Source organism: Hyla sarda, chromosome 10 (genome assembly GCF_029499605.1).
Source record: "Hyla sarda isolate aHylSar1 chromosome 10, aHylSar1.hap1, whole genome shotgun sequence".
Taxonomy (NCBI): Eukaryota; Metazoa; Chordata; class Amphibia; order Anura; family Hylidae; genus Hyla; species Hyla sarda.
This window is the reverse complement of record NC_079198.1, coordinates 72,072,051-72,094,341: the sequence shown is the minus strand read 5'-3', so window position 1 is coordinate 72,094,341 and position 22,291 is coordinate 72,072,051. Positions and strand designations below refer to the sequence as shown.

At 46.3% G+C, this 22,291-nt stretch overlaps 2 protein-coding genes across 5 annotated transcripts in view; one reads left to right on the top strand and one right to left on the bottom strand.

The window, feature by feature from the left end:
• The window catches only part of SMIM35 (small integral membrane protein 35), a 143,297-nt gene that overhangs the window by 79,277 nt on the left and 41,729 nt on the right, over positions 1-22,291 (bottom strand). Inside the window, exon 2 of one of the 4 annotated variants that reach the window (XM_056543646.1) lies at positions 684-750. The exons of the other annotated variants lie outside the window; for them this stretch is intronic. The gene's annotated coding sequence lies outside the window, so the exon portion shown is untranslated. The remainder of the gene's footprint in view (positions 1-683; positions 751-22,291) is intronic. 4 annotated transcript variants of the gene reach the window in all.
• Positions 11,162-22,291, top strand: part of TMPRSS4 (transmembrane serine protease 4) — an 87,486-nt gene continuing 76,356 nt past the window's right edge. Inside the window, exon 1 of the mRNA XM_056543641.1 lies at positions 11,162-11,354. The gene's annotated coding sequence lies outside the window, so the exon portion shown is untranslated. The remainder of the gene's footprint in view (positions 11,355-22,291) is intronic.

The window sequence follows — 22,291 nt, the reverse complement described above, 5'->3', positions numbered from 1 at the left end:
CTCTTATGTTGTCAGTTTTTCAAATAAAAAAACAAACAGCCTGGAAATGGACGTTAATGGCAATGCCCCAGTATAGAACATAGTCCTGTACTTCACTTAGGCCCTGTCAGGTTCAATGCCCTGGGGGCTCTCCTGCAGTGTCTCCCCCATAATGAAGTTAGTGTTACTATGTCTAGTCAGTACAAGGTTATGTGTATATAAAGTATAAAGGACCTTTAGAGGACCAATGTAAATGTCTAAAGGACCTTTGGAGTAATCACATGTTATGTTATCACATGTTACCCAGAGAGCACCATTTAAACACATGACCTGCAGCTTGACCAATGGGATTCTTGCCCAGCCCCCCTTTATAAGAGGCGGAGCCATTACAATCTCTCTGCTGAGGAACAGCAAAGCACAGACATCACAGTTCCTGTGTCCAGTACACCTGGAGGCCACAAAGCCTGCACACCAGCCACATTGTCAGTAAATCAACTCATCTATGTCTGCTGTCTCTACCAAAGTCAAGTCACTAAGTCAATTATAGTCAGAGTGGCTGTATTGAAGCCTGACCCAAAAGTACTGCAAGTCCCAGCAAGCTGCAAGGCCCTTTCTGTGTTACTGGTGGACTCTCTGGGAATCTGGCCTAACTGTAAAGACTTTAACAACTGTCTAACCTCAGTAAAGCTACTGTTAACCCTTACCTGGTCTTGGACTATTATTGCCCTGCCTAACCTTGGGATAGCGGTAAGTCAAAATTAGAAGTGGAACCTACAGACAAAAAATAAGGCTGGGTTTACACACAGTATTTTGTTCAGTATTTTTTTATTCAAAACCAGGAGTGGATCCAACACAGAGAAAAACTATAAAGTGACGATTTGCACATTTTTCTGTGTTTTGGATCCACTTTTAAAATTCTAACCATAACACTGCTGTGTGAAACCAGGCCATGCCCTTAGGAAAAACCACGCCTTAAAAAACATAGTTGCCGGTTTTTCCATTGTATGAACTTGGCCTTATGTACATCACTTTATTCATTTTAGTCATTAATATTGGCACAGTACCGACGTACACCTGTTCAAAAGCTTGTTAACACAAATAGCTAATCAGCCATTTAAAGGGGCACTCCACAGGCCAGCCTTTTGGCTGCATTCGGAACTAATGTTCCGAATGCTGTGCGCACGCTGCGGGGGTCGGTCATACCCCCTCATGACATCAGGCCACTCCCCCTCAATGCAAGTGTTTCGGAACTAAATGTTCCAAACTCAGCCAGAAGGCTGGCTAGTGGAGTACCCCTTTAATGCATTTAGACATGTAGATGTGGTCAAGGCAACTTGCTAAAGTTTAAACCAAGCATTAGAATAGGGGAAAAAAGTGGATTGGTCAGAAAAAGAAGTATTCACAGAAGTATTCACAATCACTGTTGGTGAATTTTAAATACTGTAAGTATTAAAATTTCACCAACAGTGATTGTGAATACTTCTATAACCTCAGAATACTTCAGATAACCTAATCTGAATATTTTTTTATGTTTTTTGCTATTTTATTCTACATATTATTGTTATTTTTATACTAGCATAATAAAAGCTAAGTTTTAAGGTTCCCTGTACAATCACTATTTTTCTATTACTTTTTTCTGGGAGACCTAATTTACCTATCTAGTAATATCAGTGCCCCATATTAGTACAGGTACTACAGTCCATGCTGGGTGTAGTAGTACTACCTTAAAAATAAAAAAGAGAAAAAAAAAAGAGAAACACACATACACACTGTCACGATTCGGATGGCTGGAGGTGGATCCTCTGTGCCAGAGAGGGATTGGCGTGGACCGTGTTGGTGGACCGGTTCTAAGTTGCTACTGGTATTCACCAGAGCCCGCCGCAAAGCGGGATGGTCTTGCAGCGGCGGTAGCAACCAGGTCGTATCCACCAGCAACGGCTCAACCTCTCTGACTTCTGAAGATAAGCGCGGTACAAGGGAGAAGACAAGAGCAAGGTCGGACGTAGCAGAAGGTCAGGGCAGGCAGCAAGGATCGTAGTCAGGGGCAACGGCAGGAGGTCTGGAACACAGGCTAGGAACACACAAGGGAACGCTTTCACTGGCACAATGGCAACAAGATCCGGCGAGGGAGTGCAGGGGAAGTGAGGTATAAGTAGGGAGTGCACAGGTGAACATACTGATTAAGCCTGCTGCGCCAATCAGTGGCGCAGTGGCCCTTTAAATTGCAGAGACCCGGCGCGCGCGCGCCCTAAGGTGCGGGGCCGCGCGCGCAGGGACAAGACAGATGGGGAATGGGTCAGGTACGGGAGCCGGGATGCGCATCGCGAGCGGGCGCCTCCCGCATCGCGAATCGCATCCCGGCAGGGAGTGGTATTGCAGCGCACCCGGTCAGCAGGTCTGACCGGGGCACTGCAAATGAGAGGATGCTGCGAGCGCTCCGGGGAGGAGCGGGGACCCGGAGCGCTCGGCGTAACAGTACCCCCCCCCCCCTTGGGTCTCCCCCTCTTCTTGGGGCCTGAGAACCTGAGGATAAGACTTTTGTCTAGGATGTTGTCCTCAGGTTCCCAGGATCTCTCCTCTGGGCCACAGTTTTCCTAATCCACTAAAAAAAATCTTTTACCTCTGACAGTCTTGAAGGCCAGAATCTCCTTCACGGAAAAGACGTCAGATGAACCGGAAACAGGAGTGGGAGAGACAACTTTGGGAGAGAAGCGGTTAATGATGAGTGGTTTAAGGAGAGAGACATGGAAGGCATTGGGAATACGGAGAGAAGGAGGAAGAAGGAGTTTGTAAGAGACAGGGTTAATCTGGCACAAGATTTTGAAAGGACCAAGATAGCGTGATCCCAGTTTGTAACTGGGGACACGAAAGCGGACATATTTAGCGGAGAGACATACCTTGTCTCCGGGAGCAAAAATGGGGGGAGTTCTTTTTTTATCAGCAAATCTTTTCATCCGGGATGAAGCCTGTAAAAGAGAATTTTGGGTTTCTTTCCATATGGTGGAAAGATCACGAGTCACTTCATCCACAGCGGGCAAACCAGAGGGCAAGGGAGTAGGGAGGGGAGGAAGAGGGTGACGGCCGTACACCACGAAAAGTGGGGATTTAGCAGAAGATTCGGAGACTCTGAAGTTGTATGAGAATTCGGCCCATGGTAGAAGATCTGCCCAGTCATCCTGGCGGGAGGAAACAAAATGCTGTAAATAGTCACCCAGGACCTGATTAATTCTTTCTACTTGCCCATTGGATTGGGGATGATAAGAAGAAGAGAAGTTTAATTTGATCTTGAGCTGTTTACAGAGGGCCCTCCAGAATTTAGACAAGAATTGGACGCCTCTATCCGAGACGATATGCGTGGGCAAACCGTGAAGGCGAAAAATGTGTACAAAAAATTGCTTTGCCAACTGAGGCGCTGAAGGAAGACCAGGAAGAGGAATAAAATGTGCCATCTTGGAAAATCGATCAACGACCACCCAAACAACTGTGTTGCCACGGGATGAGGGCAAGTCCGTAATAAAGTCCATACCAATCTGTGACCAAGGCTGTTCAGGAACAGGCAGAGGATGAAGGAGACCAGCAGGCTTCTGGCGAGGAGTCTTATCTCGGGCACAGACAGTACAGGCCCGCACAAAATCAACAACATCCGTCTCCAGAGTCGGCCACCAATAGAAACGAGAGATGAGTTGCAAGGATTTTTTGATGCCCGCATGGCCTGCGAGGTGGGAGGAGTGTCCCCATTTGAGAATCCCGAGACGCTGTCGTGGAGAAACGAAGGTCTTCCCTGGAGGAGTTTGCCTGATGGAAGCTGGAGAAGTGGAGATCAGACAGTCTGGAGGAATGATGTGTTGCGGAGAGACCTCTACTTCAGAGGCATCAGAAGAACGAGAGAGGGCATCGGCCCTAATGTTCTTGTCAGCAGGGCGAAAATGGATTTCAAAGTTAAAACGGGCAAAGAACAACGACCACCTAGCCTGGCGAGGGTTCAGTCGTTGGGCAGACTTGAGATAGGAGAGATTCTTGTGATCAGTAGTGTTGAGCGGCATAGGCCATATTCGAATTCGCGAATATTCGCGAATATATGGACGAATATTCTTCATATATTCGCGAATATTCGCATGTTTGCTATATTCTCGTTTTATTTTCGCATATGCGAAAATTCGCGTATGCAAAAATTAACATATGTGAAAATTAGCATATGCAAAATCAGCATACGCGAAAAATCGCATATGCGAAAATTAGCATATGCTAATTTTCGTATATGCGAATTTTTGCACGCCAGTCTCACACAGTAGTATTAGAGCCTTCTTTACACCACACAAGCTGGAAGCAGAGAGGGGTGATCACTGTGATGTGTACTGTGAAGAAAAAAAAAATAAAAAAAATAATATTCGTAATTACGAATATATAGCGCTATATTCGCGAAATTTGCGAATTCGCGAATATGCGATATTCGCGAATAATATTCGAATTGCGAATATTCGCGAGCAACACTAGTGATCAGTGTATATGATAACTGGAAATTTTGATCCCTCCAGCAGGTGCCTCCATTCCTCAAGCGCCAATTTAATGGCCAGTAGTTCTCGATCACCAATGGAGTAGTTTCTCTCCGCCGGAGAGAAGGTCCTAGAAAAAAAAACACAAGTAACAGCATGCCCGGAAGAATTTTTTTGTAGAAGGACAGCTCCAGCTCCCACAGAGGAGGCATCTACCTCCAATAGAAAGGGTTTAGATGGGTCAGGTCTGGAGAGCACGGGAGCAGAAGAAAAGGCAGACTTGAGATGTCTAAATGCGTCTTCCGTTTGGGGAGACCAGGACTTAGGATTGGCATTTTTCTTGGTTAAAGCCACGATAGGGGCCACAATAGTGGAGAAGTGTGGAATGAATTGTCTGTAATAATTGGCAAACCCCAAAAAACTTTGGATAGCACGGAGTCCGGAGGGGCGTGGCCAATCTAAGACGGCAGAAAGTTTATCTGGGTCCATTTGTAGTCCCTGGCCAGAGACAAAGTATCCTAGGAAAGGAAGAGATTGACATTCAAAGAGACATTTCTCCATTTTGGCATAAAGTTGATTGTCCCGAAGTCTCTGAAGAACCATGCGGACATGCTGGCGGTGTTCTTCTAAGTTGGCAGAAAAAATCAGAATATCGTCCAGATAAACCACAACACAGGAATATAGGAGATCACGAAAAATTTCATTAACAAAGTCTTGGAAGATGGCAGGGGCGTTGCACAGGCCAAAGGGCATGACCAGATACTCAAAGTGTCCATCTCTGGTGTTAAATGCAGTCTTCCATTCGTCCCCTTCCCTGATGCGGATGAGATTATAAGCACCTCTTAAGTCCAGTTTGGTAAAGATGTGGGCGCCTTATAGGCGATCAAAGAGTTCCGAGATAAGAGGTAAGGGGTAGCGTTTTTTTACCGTGATTTTATTAAGTCCGCGGTAATCAATGCAAGGGCGTAGGGAGCCATCTTTTTTGGACACAAAAATAAATCCAGCTCCGGCAGGAGAGGAGGACTTGCGGATAAACCCCTTTTTTAAATTCTCCTGGATGTACTCCGACATGGCTAGAGTCTCTGGAGCAGACAGAGGATAGATTCTGCCCCGGGGTGGAGTAGTACCCGGGAGGAGGTCAATAGGACAGTCATAAGGCCTGTGAGAAGGTAAAGTCTCTGCTTGCTTTTTGCAAAAAACATCAGCATAGTCCATATAAGCCTTAGGAAGACCGGATACCGGGGGAACCACAGGGTCACGACAGGGAGTATTGGGAACCGGTTTAAGACAGTCCCTGTGACAAGAAGTACCCCAGTTCTTGATATCTCCTGTGGACCAATCAAGGGTTGGGGAATGGCGTTGAAGCCACGGTAATCCAAGAAGAATTTCTGAAGTGCAGTTGGAGAGGACCAAAAATTCAATTTTTTCGTGATGGGGTCCGATGCACATTAGGAGAGGTTCCGTGCGGTAACGCACGGTACAGTCCAATCTTTCATTGTTAACAGAATTGATGTAGAGGGGTCTGGCGAGACTGGTCACCGGGATGTTGAACCTGTTGATGAGAGAGGCCAAAATAAAATTTCCTGCAGATCCGGAATCCAAGAAGGCCATGGCAGAGAAGGAGAAGGTAGAAGAAGATATCCGCACAGGCACAGTAAGGCGTGGAGAAGCAGAGTTCACATCAAGAACTGTCTCACCTTTGTGCGGAGTCAACGTACGTCTTTCCAGGCGGGGAGGACGGATAGGACAATCCTTCAAGAAGTGTTCGGTACCGGCACAGTACAGGCAAAGATTCTCCATGCGGCGTCGTGTCCTCTCTTGAGGTGTCAAGCGAGACCGGTCAACTTGCATAGCCTCCACGGCGGGAGGCACAGGAACGGATTGCAGAGGACCAGAGGAGAGAGGAGCCGGGGAGAGAAGCCGCCTCGTGCGAACAAAGTCCATATCCTGGCGGAGCTCCTGACGCCTTTCGGAAAAACGCATGTCAATGCGGGTGGCAAGATGAATAAGTTCATGCAGGTTAGCAGGAATTTCTCGTGCGGCCAGCACATCTTTAATGTTGCTGGATAGGCCTTTTTTAAAGGTCGCGCAGAGGGCCTCATTATTCCAGGATAATTCGGAGTCAAGAGTACGGAATTGGATTGGGTACTCGCCAACAGAAGAATTACCCTGGACCAGGTTCAGCAGGGCAGTCTCAGCAGAAGAGGCTCGGGCAGGTTCCTCAAAGACACTTCGAATCTCCGTGAAGAAGGAGTGTACAGAGGCAGTGACAGGGTCATTGCGGTCCAAGAGCGGTGTGGCCCATGACAGAGCTTTCCCAGACAGAAGGCTGACTACGAAAGCCACCTTAGACCTTTCAGTAGGAAACTGGTCCGACATCATCTCCAAGTGCAGGGAACATTGCGAAAGAAAGCCACAGCAAAACTTAGAGTCCCCATCAAATTTATCCGGCAAGGATAATCGTAGGCCGGAAGTGGCCACTCGCTGCAGAGGAGGTGCAGGAGCTGGCGGAGGAGATTGTTGCTGAAGCTGTGGTAATAGCTGCTGTAGCATCACGGTCAGTTGAGACAGCTGGTGGCCTTGTTGCGCTATCTGTTGCGACTGCTGGGCGACCACCGTGGTGAGGTCGGCGACAACTGGCAGTGGGACTTCAGCGGGATCCATGGCCGGATCTACTGTCACGATTCGGCTGGCTGGAGGTGGATCCTCTGTGCCAGAGAGGGATTGGCGTGGACCGTGTTGGTGGACCGGTTCTAAGGTGCTACTGGTATTCACCAGAGCCCGCCGCAAAGCGGGATGGTCTTGCAGCGGCGGTAGCAACCAGGTCGTATCCACCAGCAACGGCTCAACCTCTCTGACTGCTGAAGATAAGCGCGGTACAAGGGAGAAGACAAGAGCAAGGTCGGACGTAGCAGAAGGTCAGGGCAGGCAGCAAGGATCGTAGTCAGGGTCAACGGCAGGAGGTCTGGAACACAGGCTAGGAACACACAAGGGAACGCTTTCACTGGCACAATGGCAACAAGATCCGGCGAGGGAGTGCAGGGGAAGTGAGGTATAAGTAGGGAGTGCACAGGTGAACATACTGATTAAGCCTGCTGCGCCAATCAGTGGCGCAGTGGCCCTTTAAATTGCAGAGACCCGGCGCGCGCGCGCCCTAAGGAGCGGGGCCGCGCGCGCCGGGATAAGACAGACGGGGAACGGGTCAGGTACGGGAGCCGGGATGCGCATCGCGAGCGGGCGCCTCCCGCATCGCGAATCGCATCCCGGCAGGGAGTGATATTGCAGCGCACCCGGTCAGCAGGTCTGACCGGGGCGCTGCGAATGAGAGGATGCTGCGAGCGCTCCGGGGAGGAGCGGGGACCCGGAGCGCTCGGCGTAACACACACACTTTATTAAGGTACATTACTTAAAAAAATGTTTTAATTAATTATAAAAAAATATATTATTTATACATTTAATTTGCCCTTTTCTACATTTTTATTATTGTCGGCTACATTTTTTGGTCCCTGCCCACCCACATAAATTGATCCCTGTTTAAAAATTAACATTAACATTTTTTTTTATTTGTATTTTTTTTTTTTGTCTTTCAATTTTCGGGAGCCACAGGGAGCAGAAAATTCAGCCCTCAAAAAAAAAATTCAGCGCTTAAAAATGAATGAGTGCATTTCATAATTTTTTTTTCTAGCTTTTGTTCTAAATCATACATTTTTTTTATTTTTACTTTACTTTACTGAATTTTCTGGTCCCTGCCCGTTCCTGAAAATTGAAAGACAAAAGAAAAAAAAATGCAAATGTTAATTTTTAAACAGGGATCAATTTATGTGGGCAGACAAGGACCTGAAAATGTAGCCGACAATAATAAAAATGTAGAAGGGGACCATTAAATCTAAAAATAATATATTTTTTACAATTATTTTACTTTCATTTTTATTAGTAATGTATTTTAATATTGGGTTTAGTAAAGGGTATGTGTGTTTCACTTTTTTTCTCTATTTTTTAATTTAGGTACAGACTGTTCCATGATGGGAGCTGTAGTACCTGTACTAATAGACAGATCACAACAGGTATCACTCATGACACCCGAATCGATTGTCCTATCTATTGCAGAGAAGAAGCATCTTTCTTCTGCGCTCGCATCTCTGCAGTATACTCTGGCCGGCCAGTGATGTGAATAGAATTCACATCACTTATTCATATTTCCCGCAGAGAGCTGTGATTGGCCAGATGCTCCAGCCACTCACAGCTCTCTGCAGGAAATATGAATTATAGGTATATTTACGGCATCTACTCATACTACAGTGGGACCAGAGATGAGAGGCCGGCCGCCCGCATCTATACGTTCGCATTGAGTGTCAGAAGTGACACTTACTGCAATCTGTCTATGGAGTTTGCTCCATGTTGGGAACAGTAGTACCTGCAGTTAAGGACAGATCACAGCAGGTATCACTCCTGACACCCGATGCGATCATCCTATCTAGATGCGAGAAAGCCGCCTGCATCTATACATTATATAGGATGATGGCAGTGGGTGTCAGGAGTGACACCGAGGCGATCTGTCTATTAGTACAGGTACTACTACTCCCAGCATGGAACAGCCTGTACTACCCAAAAAAAAATTAATTCGGCGAATAGGCAGAATCGAATTTTTCAAAAATAGGCTCATCTCTAGTCATATTCAAAACTCTTCACATCAAAAATTCTGCGTTTCGCGAAAAAGCTCACATCAGCTATTCAAAGTCTCTTATATGAGAATTATCCAAGGTTTACACTAGTCACACCAGTTTTGCAAAAGTGGGAGTTGCTATGTACATTTCATGTTTTACATGATATTTTCAAAGAGTTGAGAGTCCATTTTACATTAAAAAAAATTCACTAGTGTAGAAATCACAGAAATGGTTGTAGTTTTTTTTTTTTTTTGGGGGGGGGGAATATGTTATTTAATCAATTATTGAAAAATAAATAAAATAAAACTACAACTGCTGGCAGTTGCAGTTTTGCAACAGCTGGAGGCACCCTGGTTGGAAAACACTGGTATACAGTGACCTCACACCAGCACCTACAGGCAGATCTCACCCAGGCACCCAACAACTCTGCACAATAGGACCTTCAGCTCCGCCCCCACAGGTCACATGATTGTCACATGACCACAGCCTTCACCATTCAGTAGGTACAGAGCAGGTCCTGGTCGGGCAGTCACTACTGTTATATTGTGTGTGGAGATCGTTGCATTTCTGTGACTGCCCGGCCAGGATCTGCATGATGGGGGGGGGGGGGGTAGATTTTAAAAATGATTTAAAAAAAAAGTTCTGGTAGCTGCGTGCCCCCACTCAGGTTCGGGCCCTTGGGCAGTGCTTGAGTGCCCAACCTGTCAGTCCACCCTGCTTCCCTGAACTCCTCACTGAGACAGTGTTGGACACTAAGGCTATGTTCACACGTTGGAATCTCCTCGAGGAATTTCGCTTGGAATGTCCACACGGAAATTCCGCTGTAGCAGAGTCTTGTTGAATTCAACAGGATTCTGCTGCGTTGTGCACACGTCAGAATTTCTGTGTCAGACTCCAGAATGTCCGTCTGGAGATTTTCCATGCGGACATTCCGAGATGTGAACATAGCCTTGGGGTAGGGTCACTTGTAGCATATAGGCAGCGTAGTCCATTGCATAGCACAAAATCCATTGCACAGCTGGAAATATGCTGCATATCCTTCTATGAGTAGACACACAGGGATACCCATGGCCGTCCTGTGTGTGCAGTGAGGTTTGGAGGAGGAATCACTGCACACTGTTACTGTGACTCGCAGGCCTGTCTCAAAACCTCACTGTGCATACAGGGCTGTCGCCAGGTAGCACTGTGTGTCTGCTCATAGAAGAATAGGCAGCATATTTCCCAATGTGCAGTGGATTTATCTCAACATAAAATACCCTGTGTATACGCCATGTCTGACCCCACCCTTAGGCTATATTCACACAGCAGAATTTATGTGCTTCTGCATATAAATTTATTTCTGCCAAGCTGGCAGATGATTTTTATTTATTTTTTATTAATTTTTTGAGGAATTTGTGCTGAATTTATGCAGAATTTCTTGCACTTAACACACAGATTCCAGACAGAATTTAGAGTTCCATTGACTTCAACAGGATTCTGCTGTGGAATTCCGCAAAAAGAATTGAAGTGTTGCAGAATCCGGAATGCAAAATTTATATTTGCATCAGTATTTGTAAGCCAAAACCAAGAGTGGGTCCAAAACACAGAAACAGTACAAATCCTACCATTACATTGTTTGTAGGCTCCACTGATTTTGACTTGCAAATACTAATACAAAATACTAACCAAAATACTGCTGTGTGAAATAAGCCTTAGGCCTTGAACAATAAGTGCATGTACTTCAGCAATATGAGGGTGTCGTGGCCCGGTACAGAACAGGGTTCTGAACAGTCCTAAAGTCCCCTCAGGTAGAGTCCCTCAAGTCCACAGGACTCTCCTGCAGGGTCCCTCTAGGTCATTATTATGGTATTCTATTGTATATTAATTATGTACATTTATTACTTAATTATTATTATTTAAGTATTGTACAGTGAACATAAACTATGAACAAATGTTATTAGGATGTTTAAACTGTATAGGACCTTCCTAAGGTCATGTGATATGTCATGTGATATGTGATCACCTGATACCCTAGAGTTCCAGAGGCACAAGTAACCACAGGCAACCAGCTACCAATGTGCTTTAGTCCAGCCCCCTGATATATAAGGGGCTGTAGTCTCCACACTAGGTATCTTAGTTCCTGCTCTCTTCCTGGACATTAAAGCAAGCACCAGTCCGGTATAAGTTCAGTCCAGTACAGCTAGGCCAAAGCCTACAAGTCGGCAGTCACATCTAATCTGTAAGTCTCTTCTATGTCTACAAGTCAAGTCTCTACTGTCCCTACCAAAGTCATAACAGTAGTACAGTGGCCTGCATCATCACCATTACCACTAAAAGTCCAAGCCTGACAGGTTCCCTGTGTCCCGGTCACCTCTGTGGAATTTGGCTATTTGTAAAGACTGGTATACTGCCTTCTTCAGTAAAATTCCAGTTGCATCAAAACCTGCTTTGGACTCTCATTTAACCTCTTAAGGACCCAGGGCGTATGGATACGCCCTCACACCCTGGGCCTTAAGGACTAGTACGCCCTGGCGTTTTCCGGTCTCTGCCGCGCGCCGGGCAGAGATCGGAACCGGATGCCTGCTGAAATCCTTCAGCAGGCATCCAGGGCAAAGGCCGAGGGGGGCCATGCAGGGGAAATCGCCCTTGCGATCTGCGGCGATACCGGGCTGATCGGGTCTCTGGGACCCGACCCCCCGGTAATTTTGCATGATCCCGGCTGTCACAGACAGCCAGGACCATGCTAAAGAATAGGAGCGAGGTGGCAAACCGGCCACCTCCTCCTATACCCTGCGATCTGTCGGTTAGTTAACCGACCAATCGCAGGGGGGGGGGGTTACTTCCTCCCGTCCTGCCCGGCCCCTGAAAGTCCGGAGAGGACGGGAGGAAGACCGGAGGACGCTGCGGGGGACGGGGGAGTGCTGGGGACCGGCCCCGGTACTTACCTCGTCCCTGAAGACCCGGATCCCTGCGATGAAGACGTCGGCGACAGGTGAGTAGATCTTCAGCCGCGGTCGGGCCCTTTACAGCAATGCACGTCGCCGTAAAGCGACATGCATTGCTGTATTGGGACCCTGTAAACTACAACTCCCAGCATGCCCAGACAGCCCTTGGCGTCTGGGCATGCTGGAAGTTGCAGTTTTGCAACATCTGGAGGTCCACAGTTTGGAGACCACTGTGCCCTTCCAGATGTTGCAAAACTACACATCCTCAGTATGCCCTTACTGTCCAGGCATGCTGGGAGTTGTAGTTCTGTAACATCTGGCCCTTCAGATGTTGCAGAACTACAACTCCCAGCATGCCTGGACAGTAAGGGCATACTGGGAGTTGTAGTTTTGCAACATCTGGAAGGGCACAGATTGAGAACCACTGTATTAGTGGTCTGCAAACTGTAGTCCTCCAGATGTTGCAAAACTACAACTCCAAGCATGCTGGGAGTTGTAGTTCGGCAACATCTGGCTCTAAAGATGTTGCCGAACTACTACTCCCAGCATGTTTGAGAATGCTGAGAGTTGTGGTTTTGCAACAACTGGTGGCACACTGGTTGGGAAACATTGTCTGTTTCCTTACTCAGTGTTTCCCAACCCGTGTTCCTCCAGCTGTTGCAAAACTATAACTACCAGCATGCACTGATAGACTGTGCATGCTGGGAGTTGTAGTTTTGCAACAGCTGGATGTCCCCCCCTGTGAATGTACAGGGTACACTCACATGGGCAGGGGGCTTACAGTGAGTATCAGGCTGCAAGTTTGCGATGCAGCAAATTTTGCGCGGCAGCTCAAACTCGCTGTAATCCCCCGCCCGTGTGACTGTACCCTAAAAACACTACACTACACTAACACAAAATAAAATAAAAAGTAAAAAACACTACATATACGCATACCCCTACACAGCCCCCCTCCCCAATAAAAATGAAAAACGTCTGGCACGCCACTGTTTCCAAAATGGAGCCTCCAGCTGTTGCAAAACAACAACTCCCAGTATTGCTGGACAGCCGTTGACTGTCCAAGCATGCTGGGAGTTTTGCAACAGCTGGAGGCACCCTGTTTGGGAATCACTGGCGTAGAATACCCCTATGTCCACCCCTATGCAAATCCCTAATTTAGGCCTCAAATGCGCATGGCGCTCTCACTCTTTGGAGCCCTGTCGTATTTCAAGGCAACAGTATAGGGTCACATATGGGGTATCGCCGTACTCAGGAGAAATTGCCTTACAAATTTTGGGGGGCTTTTTCTCCTTTCACCCCTTATGAAAATGTGAAGTTGGGGTCTACACCAGCATGTTAGTGTAAACAAATAAATTTTTTACACTAACATGCTGGTGTTGCCCTATACTTTTCATTTTGACAAGAGGTAAAAGGGAAAAAAGCCCCCAAAATTTGTAATGCAATTTCTCCCGACTACGGAGATACCCCATATGTGGGCGCAAAGTGCTCTGGGGGCGCACAACAAGGCCCAGAAGGGAGAGTGCGCCATGTACATTTGAGGTGATTTGCACAGGGGTGGCTGATTGTTACAGCGGTTTTGACAAACGCAAAAAAAACTAAACCCCACATGTGACCCCATTTCGGAAACTGCACCCCTCACGGAATGTAATGAGGGATCCAGTGAGAATTTACCCCCCCACTGGTGTCTGACAGATCTTTGGAACAGTGGGCTGTGCAAAATAAAAATGTTGTACAGACCACTGTTCCAAAGATCTGACAGACACCAGTGGGGGTAAATGCTCACTGTACCCCTTGTTACGTTCCTCAAGGGGTCTAGTTTCCAAAATGGTATGCCATGGGGGGTTATTTTGCTGTCCTGGCACCAAATGTGCTTCCTAAATGCGAAATGCCCCCCGAGCAAAATTTGCTCTCAAAAAGCCAAATATGACTCCTTCTCTTCTGAGCATTGTAGTTCGCTCGTAGTGCACTTCAGGTCAACTTATGGGGTACCTCCATACTCAGAAGAGATGGGGTTACAAATTTTGGGGGGTATTTTCTGCTATTAACCCTTGCAAAAATGTAAAATTTGGGGGGAATCACACATTTTAGTGAAATTTTATTTTATTTTTTTACATATGTAAAAGTCGTGAAACACATGTGGGGTATTAAGGCTCACTTTATTCCTTGTTATGTTCCTCAAGGGGTCTTGTTTCCAAAATGGTATGGCATGTGTTTTTTTTTTGCTGTTCTGGCACCATAGGGGCTTCCTAAATGCAACATGCCCCCCAAAAACCATTTCAGAAAAACGTACTCTCCAAAATCCCCTTGTCACTCCTTCGGTTCTGAGCCCTCTACTGCGCCCACCGAACACTTTACATAGACATATGAGGTATGTCCTTACTCGAGAGAAATTGGGCTACAAATATAAGTTTACATTTTCTCCTTTTACCCCTCGTAAAAATTCAAAAATTGGGTCTACAAGAACATGCGAGTGTAAAAAATGAAGATTGTGAATTTTCTCCTTCACTTTCCTGCTATTCCTGTGAAACACCTAAAGGGTTAAAAGGCTGACCGAATATCATTTTGTATACGTTGGGGGGTGCAGTTTTTATAATGGGGTCATTTGTGGGGTATTTCTAAGATGAAGACCCTTCAAATCCACTTCAAACCTGAACTGGTCCCTGAAAAATAGTTAGTTTGGAAATTTTGTGAAAAATTGGAAAATTGCTGCTGAACTTTGAAGCCCTCTGGTGTCTTCCAAAAGTAAAAACTTGTCAATTTTATGATGCAAACATAAAGTAGACATATTGTATATGTGAAAAAAATATTAAAATATTTTGAATATCCATTTTCCTTACAAACAGAGAGCTTCAAAGTTAGAAAAATGCAAAATTTTAACATTTTTCATAAAATTTTAAAATTTTTCACCAAGAAAGGATGCATGTTACAAAATTTTTTTACCACTATGTTAAAGTAGAATATGTCACGAAAAAACAATCTCGGAATCAGATTGATAACTAAAAGCATTCCAGAGTTATTAATGTTTAAAATGACAGTGGTCAGATGTTCAAAAAATGGCCGGGTCCTAAGGTGTAAAATGGCTGGGTTCTTAAGAGGTTAATATATGCCATTTCTGGGTTGGTTGTCAGCGGTGCCCTACACCATACAACCACATCCTGGCATCACGAACACTAGGGGTTGACAACATCTTTCCCCAGGGGTTAATACCATCTGGCCCCACAACCTACACCTCTACACCTCGTCGTCCCGCCATACATTGTGGGTCACGAACAGAATACGGTGTGTGCCTTAACCACTCAATCACCAGGCCACCCGCAACAGCATACGGGTGTGTGCCATTGCCACAAAGTCACTGGTCCTCCCCGTAGTCATAACTGTGCTCAAGGAATTGTCTGGAATTGTCGCACGCTGTGACAGAAATTACGCACAAAAGTGTAAGGGACATTGTCTGTGAAATTGTGCTTTGCCGAGGCGCTGAAAAAAGTAAGGGGGAGGTGAAGAATACTGTATTTTTTTGCTGCCAAGTGTACCTGCAAGGGTTAATAGTCAGTCCTGGGGCTTCCTGCGTGCATGAGCATTCGCAGCTCCACCCCACCAGTCCTCCGCAGCCACGCCACCTCAGACTGCAGGGAGGAACAAAAAATCTACCCTGTGTTGCAGTGGGAAAGTATTTCTCAACCAGACCCAGAGGGAAGTTACCCAGGCATCCTAAGAGCCCCAGCGGATGTGCCCCCATCACCGTACCAGTCCACCGCTGCGCAGACTCTGCGAAAGTCAGCTGGAGGGAGTCCAACCTGATCTGGGAAAAGTGAAGGTTGTCAAAGACTGCCTACCCCACGCACAGTGAAGGACATCAGGAGCTTCCTGGGATATGCCGGCCACTACCGCCGTTTCATCCCCCACTTCGCTCAGATTGCTAGACCCCTTACAGCTTTGCTTCAGGGGTGCTGCAAAGGAAAACTATAATGGAAGACTACCTGTCAAGTGGGACGAAGAGCAAGAGACAGCGTTCCGAGCTCTTAAACATCTGTTGATCGAACCCCCTATCTTGGCATATCCAGATTATAGTCAACCCTTCCGACATTATACCGATGCCAGTTTTGAGGGTCTGGGCGCTGTCCTGTCCCAGGTCCAAGAAGGCAAAGAGTGAGTGATAACTTATGCCAGCCGACATCTACGAGGAGCAGAGAAGAACTACTCAAACTACAGTTCCTTCAAGTTGGAGCTCTTCGCCTTGGTCTGGGCAGTGACCGAAAAATGTATGGACTATCTGGCTGCTACGCCTTTTACCGTCTACACGGACAACAATCCGTTGGCCCATCTGAATAGTGCTAAATTGGGTGCTATTGAACAGCGTTGGGCCTCAAGATTGGCCAACTACAACTTCAGTATCAAGTATCGAAGTGGCAAGTCCAATGTAAAGAACGTACAACGTGAAGATGTGGAGATGCCCCCATTTTATCAGAGGTTTGTGAGTCAGAATGTCCTGACTATGTGAGATGACAGTGAACCCGGGTCCGAAAGAGTTCAGGAAGACCTCTACACGTGGAAGACTCAGTAAGCCGAAAGTCGAGTCATGGGGGATCTTTTTGGACTACCTGTTAATGAAAAAGGTGCAAACCCATCTACGCCGGGCACAGTGTGACTACGAGTTGAAAAGGCTGTGGCGACAGAGAAAACGACTGTTTGTGCACAAGTGACTGTTGTACAGGAATTCTTTGGATCCAATCTCTGGTGAGCGACTTCATCAGATTCTGGTTCCCCTGAAGAGACGCTACGATGGTCCTCAACACCTACCATGATCAGTCGGGACACTGTGGGGTCCACAAGATCGAGTCCACTGTCAGACATAAGTTTTATTGGATTGAGAAGCGGAATGATGTCGAGAAGTGGTGCAGCGAGTGTGCCGTCTGCAACGTCACCAAGAACCTACGCAAGGATGCAAGAGCACCCCTCCATCCCATCCAAAGGGAAAGGCCTAATTAGTTGCTCGCGCTAGACCTGTCAAGTTGTCTCCTACCCGGTCTAGGTACATTCACGCTCTCACCATGGTGGATCACTACTCCAAGTGGGTACTAGTTGTGCCGGTGAAAGACCTCATGGCCAAAACAGTGGCCCGGCAGTTGCCAGAATTGTTGGAGATCTATAACAATACCATTCATTGCTCCACTGGGTACACCCCATTCTTCCTTATTATTTGTCGACATGGGCAACTGCCGAAAGATCTGGCATTTGGACTGCAAGTGCCCTTTAACAACTCTCCACAGGCTTCACAAGACTGGGTCTCAGACCATCAGAGAAGAATCCAAGAGGCGAAGGAGATTGTTAGTAGAAGAATGGGCAAGAAACAAGAAAAGAGACTATAACCGTCACGCCACTGCCAAGCCTTTATAATTATGAGACAAAGGGGAGATTTATCAAAATCTGTCCAGTGGAAAAGTTGCCCAGTTGCCCATAGCAACCAATCAGATCACTTCTTTCATTTTGCAGAGGTCTTGTTAAAAATGAAAGAAGCAAGCTGATTGGTTGCTATGGGCAACTCAGCAACTTTTCCTCTGGACAGGTTTTGATAAATCTCCCCCAAAGTGTGGCTGCGGAAGTTCCCAAGGACGCATAAGTTAGACTCCATTCGGGAAACGGAGCCCTACACTAACACCACAGTGCCCTATCCAGACTCTGATGTCTATGAGAATCAGAAGACTGGTTATGAACCACAGGTGGTACATCGAAATCGCATAAAATTGTGTCTTAGAGAAGATATGTCTGAACGACCTGCACCTCTTCCAACAGCTGCTAGACCAGTGAGGGAGTATGTATCTGGGGAGGGGATCCTCCTGTCCATTGATGTCCCTATGTTATCCCCTAGTCAGCCTGCAGTCTTCTGTGCTATGCCATCCCAAGGGTGGGTACAACCATCCCTAGTTTCTTCACTGGCTCCTGTTCTGTCTACTGTGGCATCAGCTTGTACTCCGGATTCCAGTCCCTCAGTATCACCTTCAAACCACGTGGGTCCAGCTAGTCCCGGAGCTAGTCCCGGATCTCAATTCCGGAGTTGAGTCTGCAAGAGTGTCCCGCTACTCCAGAAGCACTAAGAGCTCCCGAAGCAGAGAATGTTCCTGAGGCCCAAGAAGTGGTGTTGCGTCGGTCCCAAAGGTCGACACAAGAACAACTGCCAGCCAGATATCTAGACTGACCTAAATAGTGTACACACATAAATTCAGTACACATAAGCCTAAATCACAAAAGTCATGTACATCAGTCACAAACTTCAGTCAAATATACATTAGGGTCTGTAGCATTGTTATATCAGTCCACACTACTGTTAGTCACTAAAATGTCATATAACTAGAGATGAGCGAACTTTTGAAAAATTCGATTCGATTATTTTAGAAAAAATGTATTTTGATCCAAATTTTTTTGCGGCGAATTTATATTAAAAATGGCTATTTCTGGACTACAGAGAGCCTCAATAGGGGTGTAGAACACTTTGCTGTGTTCTAACACGCATATGGAGTGTGCTGGGGTAGTGAAATAATACTGTTATTCAGAATGACATGCAGATTACCGGCATCGCTTTTAGAATCACTGCCACACTGCAGCACAATGACAGAGCCTGGTGGTGGCATCAGTGTCAGGAGACCATATAGTGACTGAATGACACAGCGTGGAGGTGTTGGCAGCATGAGGAGACCATATAGTGGCTGAATGACACAGCTTGGATGAGGCTGAAGCATGAGGAGACCATATAGTGGTTGAATGACACACTGTGGAGGTGTTGGCAGCATGAGGAGACCATATAGTGGCTGAATGACAAAGCTTGGATGAGGCTGAAGCATGAGGAGACCATATAGTGGCTGAACTACACAGCTTGGAGGTGTTGGCACAATGAGGAGACCTTATAGTGGCTGCATGACACAGCGTGGAGGTGTTGGCCTCAGGAGGAGACCATATAGTGGCTGAATGACAGCGTGGAGGTGTTAGCAGCATGAGGAGACCATATAGTGGCTGAATGACAGTGTGGAGGTGTTGGCAGCATAAGGAGACAATATAGTGGCTGAATGACACAGCTTGGATGAGGATGAAGCATGAGGAGACCATATAGTGGCTGAATGACACAGTGTGGAGGTGTTGGCAGCAGGAGGAGACCATATAGTGGCTGAATGACAAAGCGTGGAGGTGTTGGCAGCATGAGGAGATCATATAGTGGCTGAATGACACAGCGTGGATGAGTCTGAAGCATGAGAAGACCATATAGTGGCTGAATGACACAGCGTGGAGTTGTTGGCAGCATGAGGAGACCATATAGTGGCTGAATGACACAGCGTGGAGGTGTTGGCAGCATGAGGAGACCATATAGTGGCTGAATGACACAGCGTGGAGGTGTTGGCAGCATGAGGAGACCATATAGTGGCTGAATGACACAGTGTGGAGGTGTTGGCAGCATGAGGAGACCATATAGTGCCTGAATGGCACAGCCTGGAGTTGGCAGCAGATGAGGAGACAATAGGGCCTCACAATCTCTAAGAATAAAAGATGAATTTTGAAATTTCAATTGAAGATGTATCTTACCTAGTGCTACCATAAACATATAGGTAATGTCATAGGCCCAGCAGCATCACTAAACCATGTAGTTGCTGAATGATACAGACAGGAGAAGGCAGCAGCATAAGTACACAAGAGGGGTTCACAACCCCTAACTTTAACCCCCTAAGTACGCAGGGTTTTTCATTTTTTGCATTTTCATTTTTTCCCCCTTACCTTTTAAAAATCATAACCCTTTCAATTTTCCACCTAAAAATCCATATTATGGCTTATTTTTTGAGTCACCAATTCTACTTTGCAGTGACGTTAGTCATTTTACCCAAAAATCCACAGCAAAACGAAAAAAAAAATCATTGTGCGCCAAAATTGAAGAAAAAACGCCATTTTGTAATTTTTGGGGGCTTTCATTTCTACGCAGTGCATATTTTGGTAAAAATGACACCTTATTATTATTCTGTATTTCCATACGGTTAAAATGGTATCCTACTTATATAGGTTTAATTTTGTCGTACATCTGGAAAAAATTATAACTACATGCAGGAAAATGTATATGTTTAAAAATGTCCTCTTCTGACCCCTATACCTTTTTTATTTTTCCACATACAGGGCGGTATGAGGGCTAATTTTTTGCACTGTGATCTGAAGTTTTTATCGGTACCATTTTTGTTTTGATAAATTGATATAAAAAATTGATAAAAAATAAGCTTTTTTGGACTTTGGAATTTTTTTACGTGTACGTCATTGACCGTGCAGTTTAATTAACAATATATTTTTATAGTTCGGACATTTACGCACGCGTCGATACCACATATGTTTATTTTTATTTACACTGTTTTATTTTTTTTATTATATATTATTTTTTTTAAAAGGGGTTAAATGATCTTTATTAACACTTTATTTTTTACATTCTTTTTTGCAATGTTATAGCTCCCATATGGAGCTATAACATTACATACACTGATCTTTTACACAGATCACTGGCATGTATTAACACGCCTGTGATCAGTGTTATCGGTGCTTGACTGCTCCTGCCTGGATCTCAGGCATGGAGCAGTCATTCACCGATCGGACACGAAGGAGGCAGGTAGGGTCCCTCCCGATGTCCTGTAAGCTGTTCGGGATGCCCCGATTTAACCGCGGCGGTCCCGAACAGCCCGAATGAGCAGCCGGGATAGTTTCACTTTTGTTTCAGACGCTGCGGTCAGCTTTGATCACCGTGTCTGAAGGGTTAATACAGGGCATCACCGGGATCGGACCAATACATCGGAGCCACGGTTCTCCGAGGCCGCTTTATGGTGGCGAAGCACATGTTGACGCAGGGCCATTGTGCAAACATTGGGACCCTGGCCACGCTTCACCTTCTGCCGACATATCTTGCATGTGGCTATGTGAACCTCCTCCGGATGCTTGATGAAAAGCTGCCACACCGCCGAGTAGCTGATTTTCCCACCAACAGTATGCACTAATTGACTGCTACTGCCGCCATCTCCAGGAACCCCTGTTCCACTACCTCAGGGGGAGGTAGGCTTCTGCAGAGCAGGTGGCCTCCCCCGGGCACGTTTGGCTCCAGAATTTCCACTTCTGCCACCACGCTGACTGCCAACCATGCTACTGCCTTGCTGGCTCAGCTGCCTCACGGGCAACCTGCAACTCTCTTCTCCTGATGATGATGAAGCCTCTTCTGCACCCGGCTCCCAATTGCAATCGTCTTCATCATCATCAACAAGTGTCTGCACGTTACTAATTTCCTCCCCAGGTTCCTCAACAGTGTCTGCTTCAGGACCCTGAACCCTGGCAACACCAACTCCCACGTCACTCTCCTTATCACTACTTGCCTGCCTGGCGGAGGAAGCGGAGGATGTCTCCTCCACTTCTTGGCTGAGCAGTAGCTGCTGACTGTCCTCTATTAGATCGACCTCAGTGAATAGTGGAGCTGAACCCACAGCATAAGATACTTCTGTAGGAGAAGAAACAGCATAGGACAGAGGAAATGGGAGGACAGGGACTGCTCCCGGGCCATGCCAACTGAGGGTTGTGTCTGAGGAACCCACTGACCCCTGATGGGTTGCTGGTCGAGACACGACTGCTACCTGATAAAGGGAGCTCAGGCCTCTCACTGCGACTCCTGCTGCCACTTGCCCCTAGTCTGCTGCAACCTCTGCCTGAAGGATTTAGGCCTCTGCCACTCCTCTGTGCATGTCCTGGCACTTCTCTGCCTGACACACTTAGTGCGTATATGAGGGGAGTGCAATACGCTTCACTACGCTTAAAACAGTATTTGTCTAGAACAGGAGCAGGTGATTAATTTTGGCTGGCCTTTTACAGTATCTAGGCCCTTGACAGATTAACAGGAACAAAATAGTACACTACTTAGATGTGGGTATGTGGTATGCACTGATGAGGGAAGAAAAATGTGCTATAATGCGCCTAAAAACTCTGTATTTTTGTAAAACACCAGCAGGAGATTACTTTTGTCTGTCCTTTCACAGTATGTAGGCCCTTGACTGATTAACAGATACAAAATAGTACACTACTTAGATATACATATGTGGTATGAACTGATGAGGGCAGAAAAATGTGCTAAAATACGCCTAAAAACTCAGTATTTTTGTAAAACACCAGCAGGAGATTACTTTCATCTGTCCTTTCATAGTATGTAGACCTTTGACAGATTAACAGGTACAAAATA